Below are 19,924 nucleotides of genomic sequence, written 5' to 3'. Positions count from 1 at the left end.
ATCAGTAATTTTGACTACAAACATATCTAGCTTCCTGCTACCACCTACCTAAGTTAATTCTGTTTGCATTTTATATATGTGTATAGAAGCACTGAGTGTTCTCTTCCCAATGGTGCATTATGCAAAAGATTTAAAAGTATGATTTAAATAAAATCGTCATTATGCCATAAAATAACTCCAATACTCTTTAAGTTGTTGCTGAATAAAGATATCTTTCCAATAAACAGAAAATGAGATCATATTAGCATAGCTTGCTAAAGAAACATTAATCTTATTTATTTATTTATTTATTTATTACTTATTGAGTACCTTCTATGCATCAGTCCATGTCCTGGGTGATTGATATATAGCAATAAACAAAGAAAGAAAAATAAATTCTTACCTTCACTACAGTCACATTCTAGTAGTGGTAGAAAAGCAATAGTTAAGTACATAAGTGAGTATGTGTGTGGGGGTAGTAATTGGTTTTGTGAGTAAAACAACAAAGCACAAAAAAGTAAAGGGTGTAAGATGAAAGAGTGTCACTTTTAAATACAGTAATAAAAAGTCTGCTTTTAAAGTGGTATTTGATTAGGACCAGAAAGAACCGAGAGAGATGTGCAAGCTGATTTCTATGGAAGAGTATTCCAGGCATCGGGAGCCGCAAGCACAAAAGCACACAGCCTGACTTTGATTTCAGGAACAACAGTAGGTATAACTGCAGCAAATGGGTAAGGAGATGAGAGTCCAGGATGAGTTCAGAGAGGTAACAGAGAAATACATTGTGTAGTACTTGGTAGAGTCTTAGAAGGATTTTAATGAGATGGAAAGTTCTGAGTGCAATGGGAAGCTGTTGCTGGGTTTAAAGCAATCTTGGGGACAACTTTTCAGGCTGGGTCCTGTGGTGAGAAGGGACTGCTGGAGAACAAGCATGTAACCCAGCAGACCAACTGCAGTGCAGCAGACGTGAAGAAGAGAGACAGTTATGCCTTGAACAGGGTAAGTCAAATGATAAGTGGCCATAGTTTTAACATATATTCTAGACAAATTCAACAGAATTTGCTATTGGACTGGAAGTTTGGAATGAGAAAAAGAAATGCATGAAGGGTGACTCCAAGCATTTTTGGTCTTATTACCTAGAAAGCTGAGATTGTATCTTTTGAGATAAAGACAGAAAATATTTTGAATGGAAATCTGGAGACTGATTAGCGATGCTTTAAGTTGACTTGCCTGTAGACATCTATAGAGTAAAACTGAAGTATTCAGCTGCATATGCAAGACTAGAGATCATGGAGAGGTCCTAAGGTATATCAATTATCAATTCATAAGTATATTTAATTCCTTGAGAATGGATGAAATCACAAAAGGAATGAGTGTAGAGAAAAAAATGGATAGTTTAGAGACCTGAGAGTTGGGGCAGTACAACTTTTAGTGGTTGAGAAGATAAGGAAAAATCAGGGGGAAAAAACTTACAAGAGTTGGTCCATGAAAAAGGAAAAAAATCACATTGTAATGATTCTTCACATTATATATCTATAAAATACATATGTTATATATATTATACATTATTATATATTATTAATATATATTTTAATCAGTATAGTTTTAGTTATTCTATATTAAATATAATATTTTGTATTACATATATCAAGTATTATATATAATGGTATATTTTAATATATATTAAAATACACTATTTTATACTGGACATTATATACAAAAGAGACATAAAAACCAATCCTGAAGTTGATGCTATTTCCTCTCCTTGAGAAGGCAGCTAGGGAAAGGCTATTGCCTCAGTTCAATCAGTCATCAATCTGGACCAACCTTGGACTGCAGTTTAGTTAGACTTAGACACCTCTCTTTTCCAATGTCTTCATGACAAGATATATTGTATGTTTGCTGCAGGTTATCTCTCTCGGGAGACTTTGTCTCCTAAGTGCCATCAGGCTAAAAGTGCTCAGCATGGCTGTCCAGTCCAACCCCCAGCCTTCCACATCATCTCAGCACTTAGAATTGTCCTATACGGGAAAGAGTCATGAACTTGGAGTTCCTCTAGATGCCAATCCAGCATATCAGCCCACATGGCCATCATAAATTGGGGTATTTTCTCTTTCCCAACTGAGTAATCTATCTAAATTAACCACCTTATGCCTAAATTAAGCCTAAACTTTACCCTGCAATCAACAACCTGAGCAAGAGAAAAGGTCTGACAATCTTAATCTTATCTAAGAAGGGCTCTTTCCTCTCTGTTATTTTAGTTCATCTTGTCTTCTTCGATTCCAAAGTTTAAACACACACACACACACACACACACACACACACACACACACAATTCTAGTTCATCTTTTGTTTTTTTTCTAGTTGTTGCTTTGGGAGTGATTTGCTCTTGCTAGCTACTAAACCTCACTTGTAAGGTTATATACATTTTGATAGTATGGGTTTTCCCCACTATTTGAAAGTACTGCATTTCTGCAGAAACTTTTGAAAATCAAAATGGTGTTAAGCAAAGAAGCAATTAACCACTTCAAAAAAGCAAAAATCTTCTTTGATTTCTTTCAGTTAGTGAAAACAGGCACTAACATAGGTCTGTGATAAAAGCAAAGGGGCATAAAGAATAAAGCAAACTTTCAGATAACAGGAGAAACCTGTACTTGAGCATTTGAAAAACGCTAATGAGTGACAGGAACTCCAGCCTAAGTGGTAGGGCAGTATCTGGAGACTACAATAGCACATAGAATACTGTTTTACTAATGAGCAAGGAGATTTGGAATGGGAAGAGAGGATTTTAGCAATTGCTAGTGGTGTGACTTCAAACAAGTTTAAAAGTTCTCCAAGCACAATGCTCTGAATAAAGACTCAATAAAGGAAGCTTTCCTTGGAAACAACCATTCTATCTCATTCTTAAGCTAATCTGTATATACTTGAGTCCACCTCTGGCTTTGGGAATGGACACATCACCCAAAAAGCTAATCAGAACATGTGTTCCCTTAGCCAATAAGACCCTTAACTAGGGCAAAAGGCACATTCTAATGGAAATAGCCACATCTGGCTTCATGGGGCCCAGGTCTCAGCGAACAGGAACTTAAAAAGTGCTATCAGAAAACTAATAAATTGCCACTAATCAGAATCATATTTAATATCTATGCTAACCTGTAAGAGTCTTATCATTATTTTTAGTTTTACAACATAAATAGTGTACTCCTCCATATCAAAAAGTTTAGGTCAAGAGTTATACTAAAAGATTTCCAAGACCTCTTTGGTGAATAAAATAACTCCTTTCACCATTTCTAGGATAAAAGACAGTATTTCTTTCAAGGGCAATTTCTTCAGTAATGTTGATTTTATGTTCTAAATAAAGACATTTCATAAAGTTTGGAAATTGTAGAAAAGATAGCAAATCCTATTTATTATGTGCTTTTACAAAATTAGATCTGATTATACCTAACAGGTAAGAAAGCATAATGATCAAGAAGATGGGGTCTGGAAAAAATTAAAAATAATAAAAGAACTTGGGGTCTAGTGCAGGACTGCCAAAGTTCAAAGGACTTCCGCTCAAGCTGTACAACACCAATGAGCTAATTATCTATGCCTTTGTTGTCTTTTCCATGAAAAGGAGACCTAATACTGCTTACTTACACAAATGTGTGTTAATACAAAGTCCTTAGAAAATTGGCAAATGAGCCCTAGATAAATATTAACCTTGATTGTGACAGCCTGTATTTTGTTTTTGTTTTTAAATAAATAGCATTAGCTTCTCTGTCTTTTCTAGTTGTTATTTTGATTTGACTGAGGGGAATACTATCCAAAACTATATTCTATACATAACACTTATTTTTAAATCTTATCATCTCTCCAAAGAAGCAAAATTCTTAAAAATAACTGTTTTCCTTGGTTCAGAAAAAAAAAATTTTAATATATTTATTCAAGTAATGACATTTCGAGTATCATCTCTTCTTTATCCCCCCCCTTAAAATGCATAGTGAAATACTAGTTGTGATAAGAATCTATAGACTCTAAAATTTATGGGAGATGAGCATACGTAAATTAACTACTTATCAAGTCTGTAACTCCTTCAGAGTTATGGGACTACAAAGAAAACCTATAAACTTATATGAGGAAAGACCAGGGGAGAAGAGGAGTTTAAGTATTAAGTATATATAATCTCAATTTTATAAACAAAATGAAAATGACACACAAGAATTGTAATAGATGGTACACCGATGCATATGGCTTTGTCTTCTCCTTGCAAATTGCAATTAATACATATTTTCAAATAACTCAAACTCATGATGGCTTTCATTTCCCCTGAGCTGATAGATGGCATCATATTACTTAAATCCATACATGTAGAAATATCCTCTGGCATTTCTTTAAACCAATTTTAGTGGTTAAAAGTAATTTAGAAATGAAAACCAGATAAGATATAAATCAGTGTAAGTTCTGCCGAACAAGAATAATGGGAATGGATATAGAATATTTTGGGGCACCTGGCTGGCTCAGTCACTGGAACGTGAGACTCTTGATCTCATGGTTGTGAGTCTGAGCCACACTGCGTATAGAGATTACTTTAAAAATTAATTAAAAATTTAAAAAAAAGAATAGTTTGTTTCTCATATATAATTATTTAAAATAATTTTTTAATCCATATAGTCAGCTTTATTTTTTAAAATACTTTCTCATGGGGCAACTGGGTGGCTCAATCAGTTAAACATCTGCCTTCAGCTTAAGTCATGATCCCAGAGGCCTGGGATTCAGCCCCAGGTCCAGCTCCCTGCTCAGGGGGAAATCTGCTTCTCCCCCTCCCTCTGCTGCTCCCTCTGTTTGTCCTCTCTTCAACTCTCTTTCTCTCTCATTCTCTCAAATAATAAATTTTAAAAACTTAAAATATTTCCTCTTTTGGGATGCCTAGGAAGCTCAGTCGGTTAAGGATCTGACCCTTGATTTCAGCTCAGGTGATGATCCCAGGGTTGTGAGATCAAGTTCTGCCATGGGCTCTGAGCTCAGGGCACAGTCTGATTGAGATTCTCTCTCCCCCTCTCCTTCTGCCCCTCCCCCTGCTTGCTCATGCTCTATAAATAAATAAATAAATAAATAAATAAATTTATTTTATATTTTTTCTCTTTTTTGGGATTCTGTGATTTAAAGAATAATATTTACTAAAATTAATCTATCTACTATGAAGGAACTAAACATTTCTACCAAGGCATAAAACTAAAATTCAGAATATAACTTAAAAAATTAAGATAATTTAAAAAATGATAAGCCTTAATTGAGGAAGGTCATACAATTTGATTGAGGTGTCAAGTTCAAGATGGATTCACATGGAGTGGTCAGATCAAACAGGGAGATAGTACCACCAGTTCATTTGGACCAGGATCAACTCCTGAGGGCATAACAGATGTTGTAGGTAGATTACTCTCCAAATACTCTGCCCTTTTTGCTTTACCTGCTTTGTGAACTCCAAATTATTTTCAGATTTCAGCTATGGTCATAATGTTTTTTTATGAATCTTTGCTTGACTGTCCCAGAAGTTAGGTATGCCAGTATTTCTTCATGATCTCCTAGGACTCTGACCTTGCCACTATCATCATGTTTTATTATATCTTATAATTATGTATTGCAATTTTTTAAACCAGATAAATCTTATCACTCTTGTGAACCACTAGAATACACTGAGATCATGTTTTATTCACTACGTATCAACATAAATTAGCATAGTTTAAAATACATAATATCCACTCAATACATATGTTTTTTGACTTAAATGAAGCTTTCGATTTCAATTGTTTTAAAATGCATAGTTCATGGTTTGTCTATAGAAATATATTTGTCTAAGGACCAGTCATCACTGTAGCTTTTTCACATCTCTGCAGGAATTTTTTCACTTCACTTGGTCCTATTTTTCATGTTCACCATGTTCTTCCCAGGGTCCCCTTTGGAGTACAAGCATTAATTAATCTTTTTAATATTATTATCCCTTTCTTATCCCTATCCCTTTTTCTAGATTTCCCCAATATCTCTCTTTTCTGCACCTTGTGCAAAATGTCTCTCACAGAGCTAACTAATCAAAGACAGTGGCGTCGCACAGGTAATGCAGTACCTACTTCCAGTTATTTTGCTAGTACTTTAATGATTAAACATACTTTAAAATATATGTTGTGAAAACTTTTTAAATACTTAAGTTTTAAAACACATATATGACTTTTAAGAAGTGCTTTAAACACATAACCTTAATTCTGCTGTATAAAAAACATCGAACTTCCGTTGTCATTTTTCCAATATAGTGACCACATGTTAGCATATGAAACAAATTTCCTTCTCCTTCAGTCTCTCCCTATCATTCATTCCATCTATCAGCACACCTTTATATAATTCCAGAATTCAGTTCTAGAAAAAAAATCTGAATTAATTAATATATACTACATATACTCAATATATACACTATATATATATATATATATACACATATATATATATGACTTTATATATTCTCTCTATATATACTCTATTATATAGACACCCTTTTTTTTAGGCAGGAGACTCACTAGCCAAACATGCAAAGACTGACTGCACTATGTTTAAAATATTTAAACTTATGATGAAATATAATCATAGGCCCAGCATGATTATATACCCATGACTGATCTAAAATAGTGAGTAGGAAATATGCAAGTGCATAATACTCTAAGTAGTATATTCTTCCTTGCCTCTTACTGAAGGGAATACTCCCTTGTCAATATTAGCTTATCTGCCAACATTAACGTAAAAAAACAAGATTTGATTGTTAACCAATATATCTACTTCATTTCCAAATTTTTAAGAAGATTAAAAGTAGACTTCCCTGCTAATTTTATAGTCTAACACTCAGAGGAGGTTTTAAATATGTTCTATGTCAATATTATTTTAAGGAGGGACACCTGGGTGGCTCAGTTGGTTGAGCAGCTGCCTTCGGCTCAGGTCATGATCCCAGCGTCCCGGGATCGAGTCCCACATCGGGCTACTTGCTCAGCAGGGAGCCTGCCTCTCCCTCTGCCTCTGCCTGCCATTCTGTCTGCCTGTGCTCGCTCTCCCCCCCCACTCTCTGATAAATAAATAAAATCTTTAAAAAAAAATTATTTTAAGGAGGAGAACACATTTTTCCCTTATTACCACATATAATAGATATTAAATATAAAATACATATTTTTTGCAAAATTGTGAGGATAGAGAAAACAAATAATTTATTACCTACTAGTTCCATATGCTTTGAAAATATCTCATAAATCTTCACAGTAACCATTTGATAGATTTTTCTTACTTCCTTTTTTTCTCAAAAGAAGTAAGGCTCAAAAACACTGTATAATCTATCCAGAATGCATGAAAGGCCAGAATATAAACCTAGATCTAACTCCGCAGGGCACTTTCCATTACATATGGCAAGCCATAATCAGAGAACCCTGCTATAAACAGCAATCCATTTTGGAGTCTAAAGGACAAAAACAAAAACAACAAACTTACTAAATCAACAAAAATTAATCTTTTATGCATATAATATGCATAATTGTTGCTGCTTTGCTCAGTAATTAAGACATAAACAAGTAAACAATTCAGTATATAGCTGTAGTTGATATTAAAAAGTCAAAGTACTTCTGAATCAGGACAAAGGAAAAACTTAGAACAGGAAGTTGTTCTAATGGCTTACCTAACTAATCTGAGTCCCCCTTAATCTTCTACTGAAAATGTTCCTCTTATTAAGTAGCACTTATGAAAATAGGATAGCTCACTAGGTAGTGTGTGAACGACCTCAAAATCCTTTGTTTCAGAAAAATAGCTTACTGCTAATAAAATACCTATCCTGTATTGCCAAAATTCTAAAAATGAATGGCATACATAGATCAACAAAAATTGATAAAAGATCATTTTAGGTGGAAATGGCAGGAGAAAAATGATACAGTAGTTAGAGTTGGAATCTATGAAAAACATAAGATAAAAAAGTACAAGATAAAGAAAGCAAATTGGGCTCTTTCCAGCAGACCAAAACATAAAAACATAAGTATTTTCAAATTGACAATTAATAAACTCATTCGGATAGAACTGCTTTGCATAGTAGATAAATGATAGGCAAGAAGAGAAACGAAGGATGGAACCAGAACAAAAGGATTTACAGGATGTAAATCCTGTACATGTTTTCCAGAGTCCTTACATGCCTTGTAAAAGGACTCCAAGATGCTCTGTCCCTGGTATGACATACCTTTTACCAGTTATTGAAACCAACAGTAATCTAGATGCTGCTGTGAAGGGATTTGGGTAGATTGAATGAAGGTCTCAAAACAGCTGACCTTAAGTAGGTAATTACACTGGAAGAGCATTACTTAAACAGGTAAGCTCTTAAAAGAAAATGGGATTTTCTAGAAATCACAGATTTGAGCATAAGAGGGACTTGAGTCAAGGAAGATTCCCTGTTGTTGGCTTTGAAGACTGAGGGGGCAACATGGCAAGGAATGTGGGCAGCCTCAGGGACTTGATAATAGCCCAAAACTTATATCCAGCAAGGAAATGGGCATCTCAGTCCAACACTGTGAAAAAATGAAGCCTGCCATATCTACAGGATCTTAGAAAACTCCAAGCTCCAGATCAGAATACACCCTGCGACACCATAATTTCAGCCTTGTAAGACCTAAAGAAGAAACTCCAGTCATGCCATGGCTGGACTTCTGACCTACAAAACTGAGATAATAAATAGGTAGTGTTTGAGGCCTCTCGGTTTGTAGTCCTTTGCTACACAGCAATATAAAACTAATACAGCCCAATATAAAGCCTTTACCTTTCCTTTCTTCTTTTATCTTATTGCATAAGGTTATTATATGCATAATTGATATACAAAGAACTGCACATATTTACATGTACAGTTTGGTGAGTCTGGACATATGCAAACCTCCATAAAAACATCATCACTGTCAAGAGAACAGACATATCCTACACCTCCCAAAATGTCCCTGAGTCCCTTTGTTTTTTCCCTTCTTGGTTTTTGTTTTGTTTGGTCTGGTTTTTGGTTTCTGGTTTTGTTTTTGTTTCTTTGTTTGTCCAGAGATTCCACAATTTATGTAGCTGACCACATACCAGCTGTCCAATTGATGTCCACAAATACTCTGCTGCTACCTGTTCTGTCAGGAGTTTGCTGATACCCAGGATAATAGGGATTATCCAGCCAAACCTCCTCCGCTAACATCAGAGCCTGCTGCACTGCCTTCAAGAAGGAGGTGATTCATTTAGTGTAATTCTTAACTTGCTATTTTGTTGTTGTTCCTTAGGCTAAAAACTCAGGGATGAGCATGAAGATGGAACCAAAGCTCAATCTGAGAGACCATATCTTCTTTGTCAACATTTTTGCTGATTCTTTCACTGGTTTTGAATAAACTATTGGCATCTGGATTCTCCTCTCTATCAAGATGAGTATTTTCCAGAAGGTTGCTCTTTTTGTAAACATAAATCTGGAATGGTGATTCCCCTATAACTTCCATACCAAGACCCACCTGATTTCTAGTGTAACTATAATTTAGAGTTAAAATACACCTAGTTTAATCAACACGAATTACTCAACAAAACAACTTAGGGCATCATGAGTCAATTGTGCCTTGCTGTTATAAAAAGTAGGTAGGTTTTCCTTCATCAAATCATAAAAGACAAATATGAGTCACATTAATTTTAAGATGAGAAAACTAGGGCCAAAAGGCTAAAGCAAACATTTGCTTAGGGCCTGAACAAGTACTAACAATTTTCTTTAAATACAATAAACCAATTAAGAAAATGATAATGCAAAATGTCAAAATCTAATGTTCTATAAATATTACAACCAGTGAGAACTTAATGCTTAGATAAAAAAGATATTTCCTAACTATGAAAAAAAAATCAGAATAGGAGAACTTTAATTTTGATAAAAGAATGTCCTCAAGAGAAAGATTCTAAGATATTTTCCAAAGAAGCTATCACACAAATATCATTACACCAGGAAAACACTATAACTCTGGGTCATGCTTTGTATGTTTGCTCTCAATGCTTCTGAATTCAAGGCTATAAAAAATTTTAGGCTTTACACTACTAGATTTAAATTTTGGACGTAGTATAGCACTGGTATAAGAAAATGGTAATTTTATTAAACAACCTGCTTAGCATTATTCAAAAAATGTTTCCTGTACAAACTTTCTATCCATGTAAGCTTACTAGAAGAGTAAACTAAAAGGCTATCCCACCACCAACAAATGTGAAAACATGATCTATATAATCTGTCAGTAGTGTATTGGAATCTAAACTTTGACATTTATTAGCTATGTAATAGTAGGCAAACTAGTTTCATGGACTTCAGTCTCCTGATCTCTAAAAAGAAGATGGATAATAGAGTAAACTTAGAGTAAAGATTTCACTTCATAGAAGTGAAATAATCATCAAGTCTTTGCAGAATACCTGGAGCAAAGCAGATAATAAATGCCCACAACAATCTAGACTACAAAAGCCATTAAGTATTTACTGTATGTACTATTACAATGTCTAAAAACATGTTTTAAAAATTTCTTTAGGTTTCCTGGGTGGCTCAGGGTGTTAAAGCATCTGCCTTCAGCTCAGGTGATGATCTCAGGGTCCTGGGATCCAGCCCCACATCAGGCTCTCTGCTCAGCAGGGATCCTGCTTCTCCCTCTCTCTCTCTCTCTGCCTACTTGCGATCCCTGTCAAATAAAGAAATTAAAAAAAAAAAAAAAAAGTTTTCTTTAAAATTGTAATTTGTAGATGCTAAACTATGTATCTAATTTCATTTGTTGTTGTTTTTTTTTAGTTATATAAGCAAGTCTAAAAAGTATTATAATAATTATATTGAGGAAACTGAGACCAAGAAAGATTAAGTAACTTGCTCAGCCTCACAATATAATTAATAAGAAAGTCAGAGTAGGTCTTTTTCAATCCATTTATGTGTTCCTTTACCACCCTGTGCTGCCAGCCGCAGGAAACCCTGCCTGCCACTCTGTGTCTCCACAAGCTCTCCATGTGACTTTATTCTAGATAAAGAAACTCCATTTCCTCTTTGCTCTTCGGGTACTCACAGTTCAGTTCCTGTTATCTTTTTGTTTTAAATCTCTTATAGTGGGGACCTTCTCTAGCTATATATTTTACCATGGATATTGTTTTCTGAAAAGTTTCCTGCAATTTGCCCTACTGTAAGCCAAATTTCAATAAGATCCACAGACAGCAGGAAGAATAGAGAACAAGCAGTCATAACAATCTAGCCTTAAGACAATGACTGGGTTTAAGAATGGTCACATGATGTAAATCTGACCACTAAGGTGTTAGAGAAAATGGGCTTATAGGGCTTCTCAGAAATTGTCCTTGCTTTAATAAATAACAACAACAAAAAATGCTATTCTCTTTTCCTGTCTGTATATTATTATTTAGATGTAACACCTGGATTTACAACAACGCATAAATCACCGGGATTACCAGGGGAGCAAAGTGGAAGGACTTAATACCACCACTAATGAGATGAAGGAACTAAATCATGAAGCACTCTATATCTGGACTTTGTTAGGCAAAATAATAAATACCCTTATTGATCAAGTCAGTTTTAGTGCAGTTTCCAATAGCTGCAGCATACCCTCATCGAAGTGACACAGTTAAGATGAGCCTTTACTTGGACACTCCGATTCTTTGTCTGGTGTTTTTTTTTTTTTTAAGTTATATGATGCTCTGCCTGGGGAGATATACCTACTTATGTTAATGTCAAAAACTGAGATTTTAAGACTCCAAGGAAAACCCTTTTGAACAATTTAGGGAAGGATAGTATATATGAATCTAAAATGTAAATTATTCTTAATCAATCATCCACACTGTAGCCAAAATGATAACACATAAACTAAGTTTCTTAAACTTATTTAAAATTATTTTCAGACACTCTAAGCCTATTGCTTACAAGAGTGTTTCTCACCCATGGCTGAACATTTTAGTAACTTGGAGAGATTTTTTAGAAATAATGATGCCTGAGTCCTCTACCTCCAGAGATTTTGACATACAAAATCTGTATATGGCCTGGGCATCATCATGATTAAATGTGAAGTCAAGGTTGAAAACCCCTGCCCTACAGATTAATTCAGTTTGTTTAGGGTGAGACCTGGACCATATGTCTCCAAGTGATTACAAATTAGCTAGGATTGAAAAACACTAGCTCATGAGACAAAGTACAAATTCCATATATGGGGTACAATACATTTTATTACCTCCCTCCAAATATTTTCAAACTGCTTTCCTAAGCAAGGACTCCTCTCTTGCTCTATGTTCTAGTCACTCTATCTTAATTAGAATTTTTATTCACTCATAAAACAGAAAAACTCAAAAACCAGTGGCCAAAATAGAATAAAAATGTATATTTTTATACTATCAAAAAAAAAAGTTGAAGTACACATTGATGTTTCCAAGATGTTATCAGAGTCCCATACAATATTTTATTTTATACCTCATTTGCTAAAACTTAATCGTATGGACACATCTAGCTACAAGGGAGACTAACCACATTGCTCTTACAAAGTCAGTATTCTAAAATGTATGGGAAATGGAGAAGAGATATTGGCTGGCCTTTTTTGCCAAACTACATTAAACTGTTATGAACAACATGCTTCTTTTGTCCCTATGTGCCCTTATGCAACTGTCAAGCAATTCCTTGTCTTTCAAGCCCCAGTTCAACTATCAGATTGGCTGCAAGACTCGCTGTCCCCCTTGTTCATGTAAAACTGATTACTCCATCCACTTTTTTATATAGGCATGCATCATTTTACAGCATTTTGTAGCTGGCAAATGCTTCCATTTTTTACAAATTCAAGGTTCATGGCAACCTTTTGTCAAGCAAGTCTATCAACATCATTTTTCTAACAGCATTAGCTCACTCTATGCATCTGTGTTACATTGTGTTAATTTTCACAATATTCAAGCTTGTTCATTATTACTATATTTGTTATGGTGATCTGTGATCAGTGATTACAACTCACTGAAAGCTCAGATGGTGGTTAGCGTTTTTTAACAGTATATTTAATTAAGGTATTCACATTTTTTTTTCAAACATAATGCTATTGTACACATAACGGACTATGGGATAATGTAAACATAGCTTTTACATGTACTGGGAAACCAAAACCTCATTTCACTCACTATATTGTAACATCCACTTTATTGTGGAAGATTAGAACCAAACCTTCAATATTTCCAAGATATGTCTGTACAGATTGATATCCTACAATCTAAGATACTGTATGGCACTTACATGTTTACATCATCCTCTCTTTTCAGACCTATTAGCTCCTTGGGGGCAAAGAAAGTTTTATGATATGAATATTTCTGGCATCTAAAGATATTGTATGGAACCATGGTTAAAGCACAGACCTCCATAACTATCACTTGGGCTCAAGGGCTGGCTGTACAACATATTCTGTACATGTAGAAATTAGAGAAATTGTATAATACTTCAGTACCTCCATTTCCCTGTCTGTAATTTTACATTTGGGTTAAATAAATAGTCCCACTTGATAATATTATTATGAGGATGAAATGAATTAATAAACTTAAGGCACTTAAGATAGTTTTTGGTACATGGTTAATGCTATAGAAGGAGGAGTTAAAATTGCTGATCCATTGCCTAGCTCAAAATAATGCTACATTTATTGAATGAATGAATCATCTATGTGTAGTGACTTAAAAACTTTAAATTATGAAGAGATTTATGTGAGAGGGACATAGAAGCATGAGGCATTATCTTTACAATACAGAAGCAGAAACTATTTTTGAAATGAAAATGCTAGCATCCAATGTGATACTTTATATGAGTGAGGTCTCAAATCCATGAAACACATTATAAATGATACCATTCAGAGGAAGTATAATTCATTGACAGTAACTGAGAGTAATGGGGAAGAAGGGGTATAGTTCGAGCTGGAATTTAAAGGATGCACAAAGAAGATGCCCGAGAAAAAGTTGGGAGAGGTGATCTAGAAATGACAGTGTGGTCTATTTTTGAAACAGTGTGAGTAGCTTGACTGGAACAGAGCTTTCAGTCTGAGATGTAGATTTAACAAAAACAGATTTTTTAAAAAAAGATTTTATTTTTATTTATTTATTTGACAGAGAGAGAGAAAGAGAGCACAGGCAGAGTAGCAGGCAGAGAAAGAGGGGAAACAGGCTCCCACTGAGCAGGGATCCCAGGACCTTCGGATCATGACCTGAGCTGTAGGCAGTCACTTAACCAACTGAGCCACACAGGCACCCCTAATAAAAGAAAAGAAAAAACAAAACAAAACAAAACCCAACCACTATTGTTCCAGACACAGTGCTAGCTGTTTTCCTGTTACTTGTAAGGAAAAATCTGGATAGATAGAACAAGAATATAGAAATAAGGAGTTCTAAAGAAAACTATAAGAATGTAGATTTAATGTAGGTAAGGAATTTCGTGAAGAACCTAGTGTATAAAAAGATTATGATGTGGTGACGTTCAGCAGCATTTGAAGAAAGAAATGGTCTAGAATCAAGAGGACAGCTAAGACATAATACCTTTAATAAAATGCACTAAAACACATAGCACACCAGGTGCATTCATCCCAGGGCATTAGATTCCCTGTGTAGACAATTTCCTAAAATACAGCTGAGTTTAACAGTCTTTTCTAAGTACATGGTAGAATATCCGGATTGGGGGGCAGGGGAAGATAACTACTTTAACAACGCATTTATATCCATACTTTTAACTGACACAATGTTACATTATTTACTTTTAGATTATGAAGGGAGATCATGAAGCTGACAAACATCTCTCTCCTCATGTTGCCGAATATCTGAAGACTTACCTACATTGATTACCTCATTGGAATTGAATAAAGTGTGGGAGGAGTTCCTACTTGAGTGTCCTCAATCAAAATATCTTTTGTTTAAACTCATGCTTTAATACTTTGTTTTAGTAACAGTCTTTATATGGAAGAACATCCTTTTTTGGAGGCATTTTCTTTGTATATTCCCCCAATTTCCCTGTAGTGGTTAAAAACATTCCAGCAACAAGAGATTGGATACAGTGATGCCAATAAGATGGGGAAGAGAAAGCCCCAGACCCTCCTTTCACCCATGGAGACACTAATTCAACAATACATACACCAATTTTCTTTGTGTGAAATCCACAAAACCCTTAAGAGTCTCTTACACCCCAGGCAAGTGAAAAAAACAAAAAACAAACAAAAAAAAACAGCCAAATCTAAGCTGGTAGGGAAAATTCTTCACCCCCCCCAATCCTCCGCCCCCCAGTGTAGTGCCACATGATCAGGAGAAAACTCCCAGATCGTAGTTTCTCCCTGGGGAGGGAAAGAGAAGACTGGACCATACAGCCAGTGCACTGTTTTTTTTTTCAGAAGAGTTACTTGAGTGACTGGCTTCTGTCTTGCCTACCTCTGCGTTTAGATGGGAACCAATAGATTCTAGATGCCTGAAGGCCCCTGACAAAAATACTAGGGGAAGATGCTGTTACTCCATAGGGCCCAATGGTATAAGAGAAAGAAGCCAATATAGCTCACTGAACTCCCCTCAGGAGAGACAATGAAGAATGGAGTGTACATATTCAATATTCTGGCTTTTAAGGGGACTCTTTAAATAATCAGTCTGTGTCTAACCCAATTTTGGTCACTAAAGGAATCCACATACTCTAGATGCAAGCCTTCGAGAACAAAAAATATATGGCAGGATGTTGCTGCTTCAGAATATCCGTGGTACGACAGATGGACACCAGAGGGAGCAAGAGATCGCGATCTCTTAAAGAAACGGGCCAGATCCTTCTAAATCTACAAATCCAAAGACACATCCATACAAAATGGTTTGTGGGGTGCCCGGGTAGCTCAGCTGGTTAAGCACCTGTCTCTTGGTTTGGGCTCAGTTTATGATCTCAGGGTTGTGAGACAGAACTGTGGGTCAGGCTCAGCACAGCGTCTACTTGGGATTCTCTCTCTTCTTTCCCTCTGTCCCTCCTGCCACCCACACTCGCTCTCAGATAAATAAATAAATAAATAAACATCAATGTGAAAGAAAGAAAGAAAGAGAGGAAGGAAGGGAGCGAGGGGAAGTGAAGGGTCAGGAAGGGAAAGGAAGGAAAGGAAAGATTTGAATGGTCCTTAATATCTCCAGCTAGGATGATGGGTGAAGGTCTTCCCTTATTAAGTCCTTAAAGACTAGGAAAGGTGGCTGGGTTTGGTTTGTTTGTTTGTTTTCCAAATAAGTGGATACCAATACAAAGTTACAAGGAACACAAAGAAAAACAGAAATGTAATCAATTAGAGGAACAAAATAAATACTCGAGAAACAGACCCTAAAGAAAAGAAGATATATGAATTCCTAGACAAAAAGAAGACATGAATTAGTGTACAAAAAATTGAAAATGACAATCAAAAGGATGCTTACTGGGTTCAAGGAAGTGACACATGAACAAAATGAGAATGTCAATAAAGAGATGGAAAATATAAAAAAGAAAGAAATTTGGATTTGAAAAATGAAATAAGTGAGCTGAAAAATTCAACAACTGACTTGAGAAAACAAAAGAATAAAAGGTCATTTGAAATTTTCCAGTCAGGAAAGCAAAAAGAAAAAAAAAAAAAAAAACAATGAGTTAAAAAAAGAATAGAAAAGCTAAAGGACTTTGTAGAATACAGCCAAAAAGACCAATATACATAGTTTATGGGTGTCACTGAAGAAGAAGAAGAAGAAGAGGGAAAAGAAGGGAAAGAAAGTTTATTTGAAGAAATAGTAGCTGAAATTTTCCCAACTCTAGGGAAGGCAACAGACATCCAGATTCAAGAAACCCAATGATCCAAACTTTTGAATTTAAAGAGATTTATACTGCATAAACTACTTTTAATTTAGCACAAAATTTAAAAAAAAAACAAAAAAGTTAATAATAATTAAAATGACAAAAATTTGTTAATGGATACATAATATAAAACAAAGCAAACCATGACAATAATAACATAAAGTGTGGTGAAGGGAAGTAAAATTGTAGAGTTTCTGTATGTGATTAAGCTTAAGTTGTTATCAGCTTAAAATAGACTGGATAGAAATAAAAAGGATCAAAAGAAACTAGTATAAATAATTATACATCAACAAATTGATTTGTTAACAGATATCTGGAAGATATGAAAAAATTCTTAGAAACAAAAAACCTAATGAAATTGGATCATGAAGAAATAGAAAATATAAACAGATCAATAACAAAGAAAAAGATTAAATAAGTAATCAAAAATTTCCCAACAAAAGAAAGTCCAGGACCAGGTGGTTGTACTGGTGAATACTACCAAACATTTAAGAATTAATGTTAATTCTTCTCAAACTCTTCAAAAATTTAAAGCAGAAGGAATATTTCCAAACTCATTTCATAAGGCTAGCACTACACTGATACCAGAGCCAGGTAAGGCCATTACAAGAAAGGAAAACCGCAGACCAATAACCCTGATAAATATAGATGCAAAGACCTAAACAAAGTACTAGCAAACCAAATGCAGAGAGCATTAAAATGATTATACAAGGGGCACCTAGGTGCCTCAGTCTTTAATCGTCCACCTTTGACTCAGGTCATGATCCCAGGGTCCTGGGATCAAGCCCCACACTGGGCTCTCGGCTCAGCGGGAAGCCTGCTTCTCCCTCTCCACTCCCCCTGCTTGTGTTCCCTCTTTTGCTTTGTCTCTCTCGGTGAAGGAAATATAATAAAATCCTAAAATTAATTAATTAAAAAATGATTATACAAGACAACTGAGTAAGATTCATCCCTGGGAGGCAAGGATGGTTCAAAATACCCAAATCAATGAATGTGATATACCACATTAACACAATGAAAGCTAAAAATCACACAATCATCTCAATATAGATGCAAAAAATCATTTGAGAAAAAAAAACGTCCATTCATGGAATAAAAGAAAAAAAAATCTCTCAACAAACAGTATAGAAGTCATGTACCTCAACATAATAAAGGCCATATATGACAAGCTTACAGTTTACATCATACTCAATAGTGAAAGAGAGCTTTTCCTCTCAGATCAGGAACAAAGTAAGGATGCCCTTACTTTGGGGAATCCTTAGTAACCATGCCCATAGAAACTGCCACTGGCTCTACCACCACGGCCATAACCACCCAAGCCATCAGGAGTACCACCATATCCTCCACTTAATTGTTACCCATTCCCATTCTTCCAAAAGATCCATAACCTCCCTGATTATCCATTCCATCTCTGCCATAGCCTCCCATTCCAGAACCTCCCATTCCAGAACAGCCCCCAGGAGTAGAATTCAAGAAGAGTTCAATGTACCGATGTTGCGTGTTATTCTTATCATTACACATGGCAGCTAGAGCATCTTCATGTGTCACAAATTCTACATCTACCTCTCCTGTTGCTCCGCCATCAGCTCCAATATCACTATGCACTCTTAATAGATTTAGTGGTGAGAAGAAATTAGCAATGTCATTTTCAGTTGCACAAAAAGATAATCCTCTCATATGTACAAAATGACCACCGTGAAAACCCGAACTTGCATCACCAGCTCCACCATAGCCATGCCCTCCCATACCTTTTCCATCTCTCATTCTGTCATCAAAGCCATCATTTATGTAGCCATAATTATTATAGACACCATAGTCATCAAAACCTCCATAGCTTCCACACCCAGCTCCACAATAACCCTCTCTTCCTCCTACCAGTCTATCATATGATCCTGGTCACTGGCCCAGCAATCTTCTTGGTGGATCATAAAATCCTTTGATTTTACTCTGCCACTTCTGAAGGTCTCAATATATCTGTGCCCTATTCTTTCCTTGTGTTTCCCCAGAAAGTAAGGGAAAAGTAAAGGCCTGTTCAATATATAGTACTAGGAGGAATTAGGGAAGAAAAAGAAATAAAAAGCATTCAGATGAGAAATAAAAAAGTAAACTATCTCTGTTTCTAAATGACATCATCTTATATAAAGAAAATACTAAAAAATCCACCAAAACACTGCCAGAACTAATGAATAGATTCAGTAAAATTTCAGCATACAAACTGTCATGAAAAAAATCATTTAAAAATTGATTCCATATATAATAGCATTAAAAAAAAACTTCAGAATAAACCTAACGAAAAGGAAGAAAAACTCATCCACTAAAAACTATAATATACTGATGAAAGAAATTAAAGAAGACACAAATAAAAGACATTCCTTGCTCATGAATTAGAAAAGTTAATATTGTTAAAATGTCCATACTATCCAAAGAAATCTATATATTCAATCTATATATTACATCAAACCTCAATGGCACATTTTACAGTAATAGAAAAAAATAGTCCTAAAATTCATATGAAACCAGGAAGTATCACAAATAGCCAAAACAATATTGCAAAAGAACAAAGCTGGAGAATCTCACTTCCTGGTTTTAAAATATATATCAAAGCTTCCGTGACTAAAACATAATGGTAATGGCATAGAAACAGACAAATAAACTAATGGAATGGATTATAAAGCCTAAAATGAATTCAGGTATGCAGAGTCACTTGATCTTCAACAAGGGTAACAAGAATACATAATGGGAAAAGGATAATCTCTGAAACAAATGGTGCTAGGAAAGCTGGACATCCACATAAAAAAGAATGAAACTGTATTCTTATCTTACACCATAAAAAAAAAAAATAGATTAAAGACTTAACTGTAAGTCTGAAACTGTGAAACTTATGTTAAAAAACACAGGGAAACGGCTTCCTGACATTGGTCTTGGCAATAGTTTCTTGGGTATGACATCAAAAACACAGGCAATAAAAAGAAAATAGACCAGTGAGACTGCATCAAACTACTTCTGCACAGCAAAGGAAATAATCAACACAATGAAAAGACAACATTATAAAAACAAACAAGATAAAAATATTGGCAAGGGTGTAGAGAAACTGGAGAC

The 19,924-nt window shown here is 35.1% G+C and overlaps 1 long non-coding RNA gene and 1 pseudogene across 1 annotated transcript; one reads left to right on the top strand and one right to left on the bottom strand.

Moving 5' to 3' along the window:
- Window positions 1–949: 949 nt before the first annotated feature.
- LOC116574391 lies at window positions 950–16,814 on the top strand. Its single transcript, XR_004279259.1, has 3 exons — window positions 950–961; window positions 13,966–13,974; window positions 16,742–16,814. It is a non-coding gene; the product is annotated as an uncharacterized LOC116574391 (long non-coding RNA).
- Window positions 16,815–18,083: 1,269 nt separating this feature from the next.
- On the bottom strand, window positions 18,084–18,818 carry LOC116574078 (annotated as a pseudogene).
- Window positions 18,819–19,924: the final 1,106 nt, after the last annotated feature.

Source organism: Mustela erminea, chromosome 15, assembly GCF_009829155.1.
Source record: "Mustela erminea isolate mMusErm1 chromosome 15, mMusErm1.Pri, whole genome shotgun sequence".
NCBI classification, from domain to species: domain Eukaryota; kingdom Metazoa; phylum Chordata; class Mammalia; order Carnivora; family Mustelidae; genus Mustela; species Mustela erminea.
Note: the sequence above shows the minus strand (reverse complement) of the source record. Positions and strands in the feature narration are given on the sequence as shown.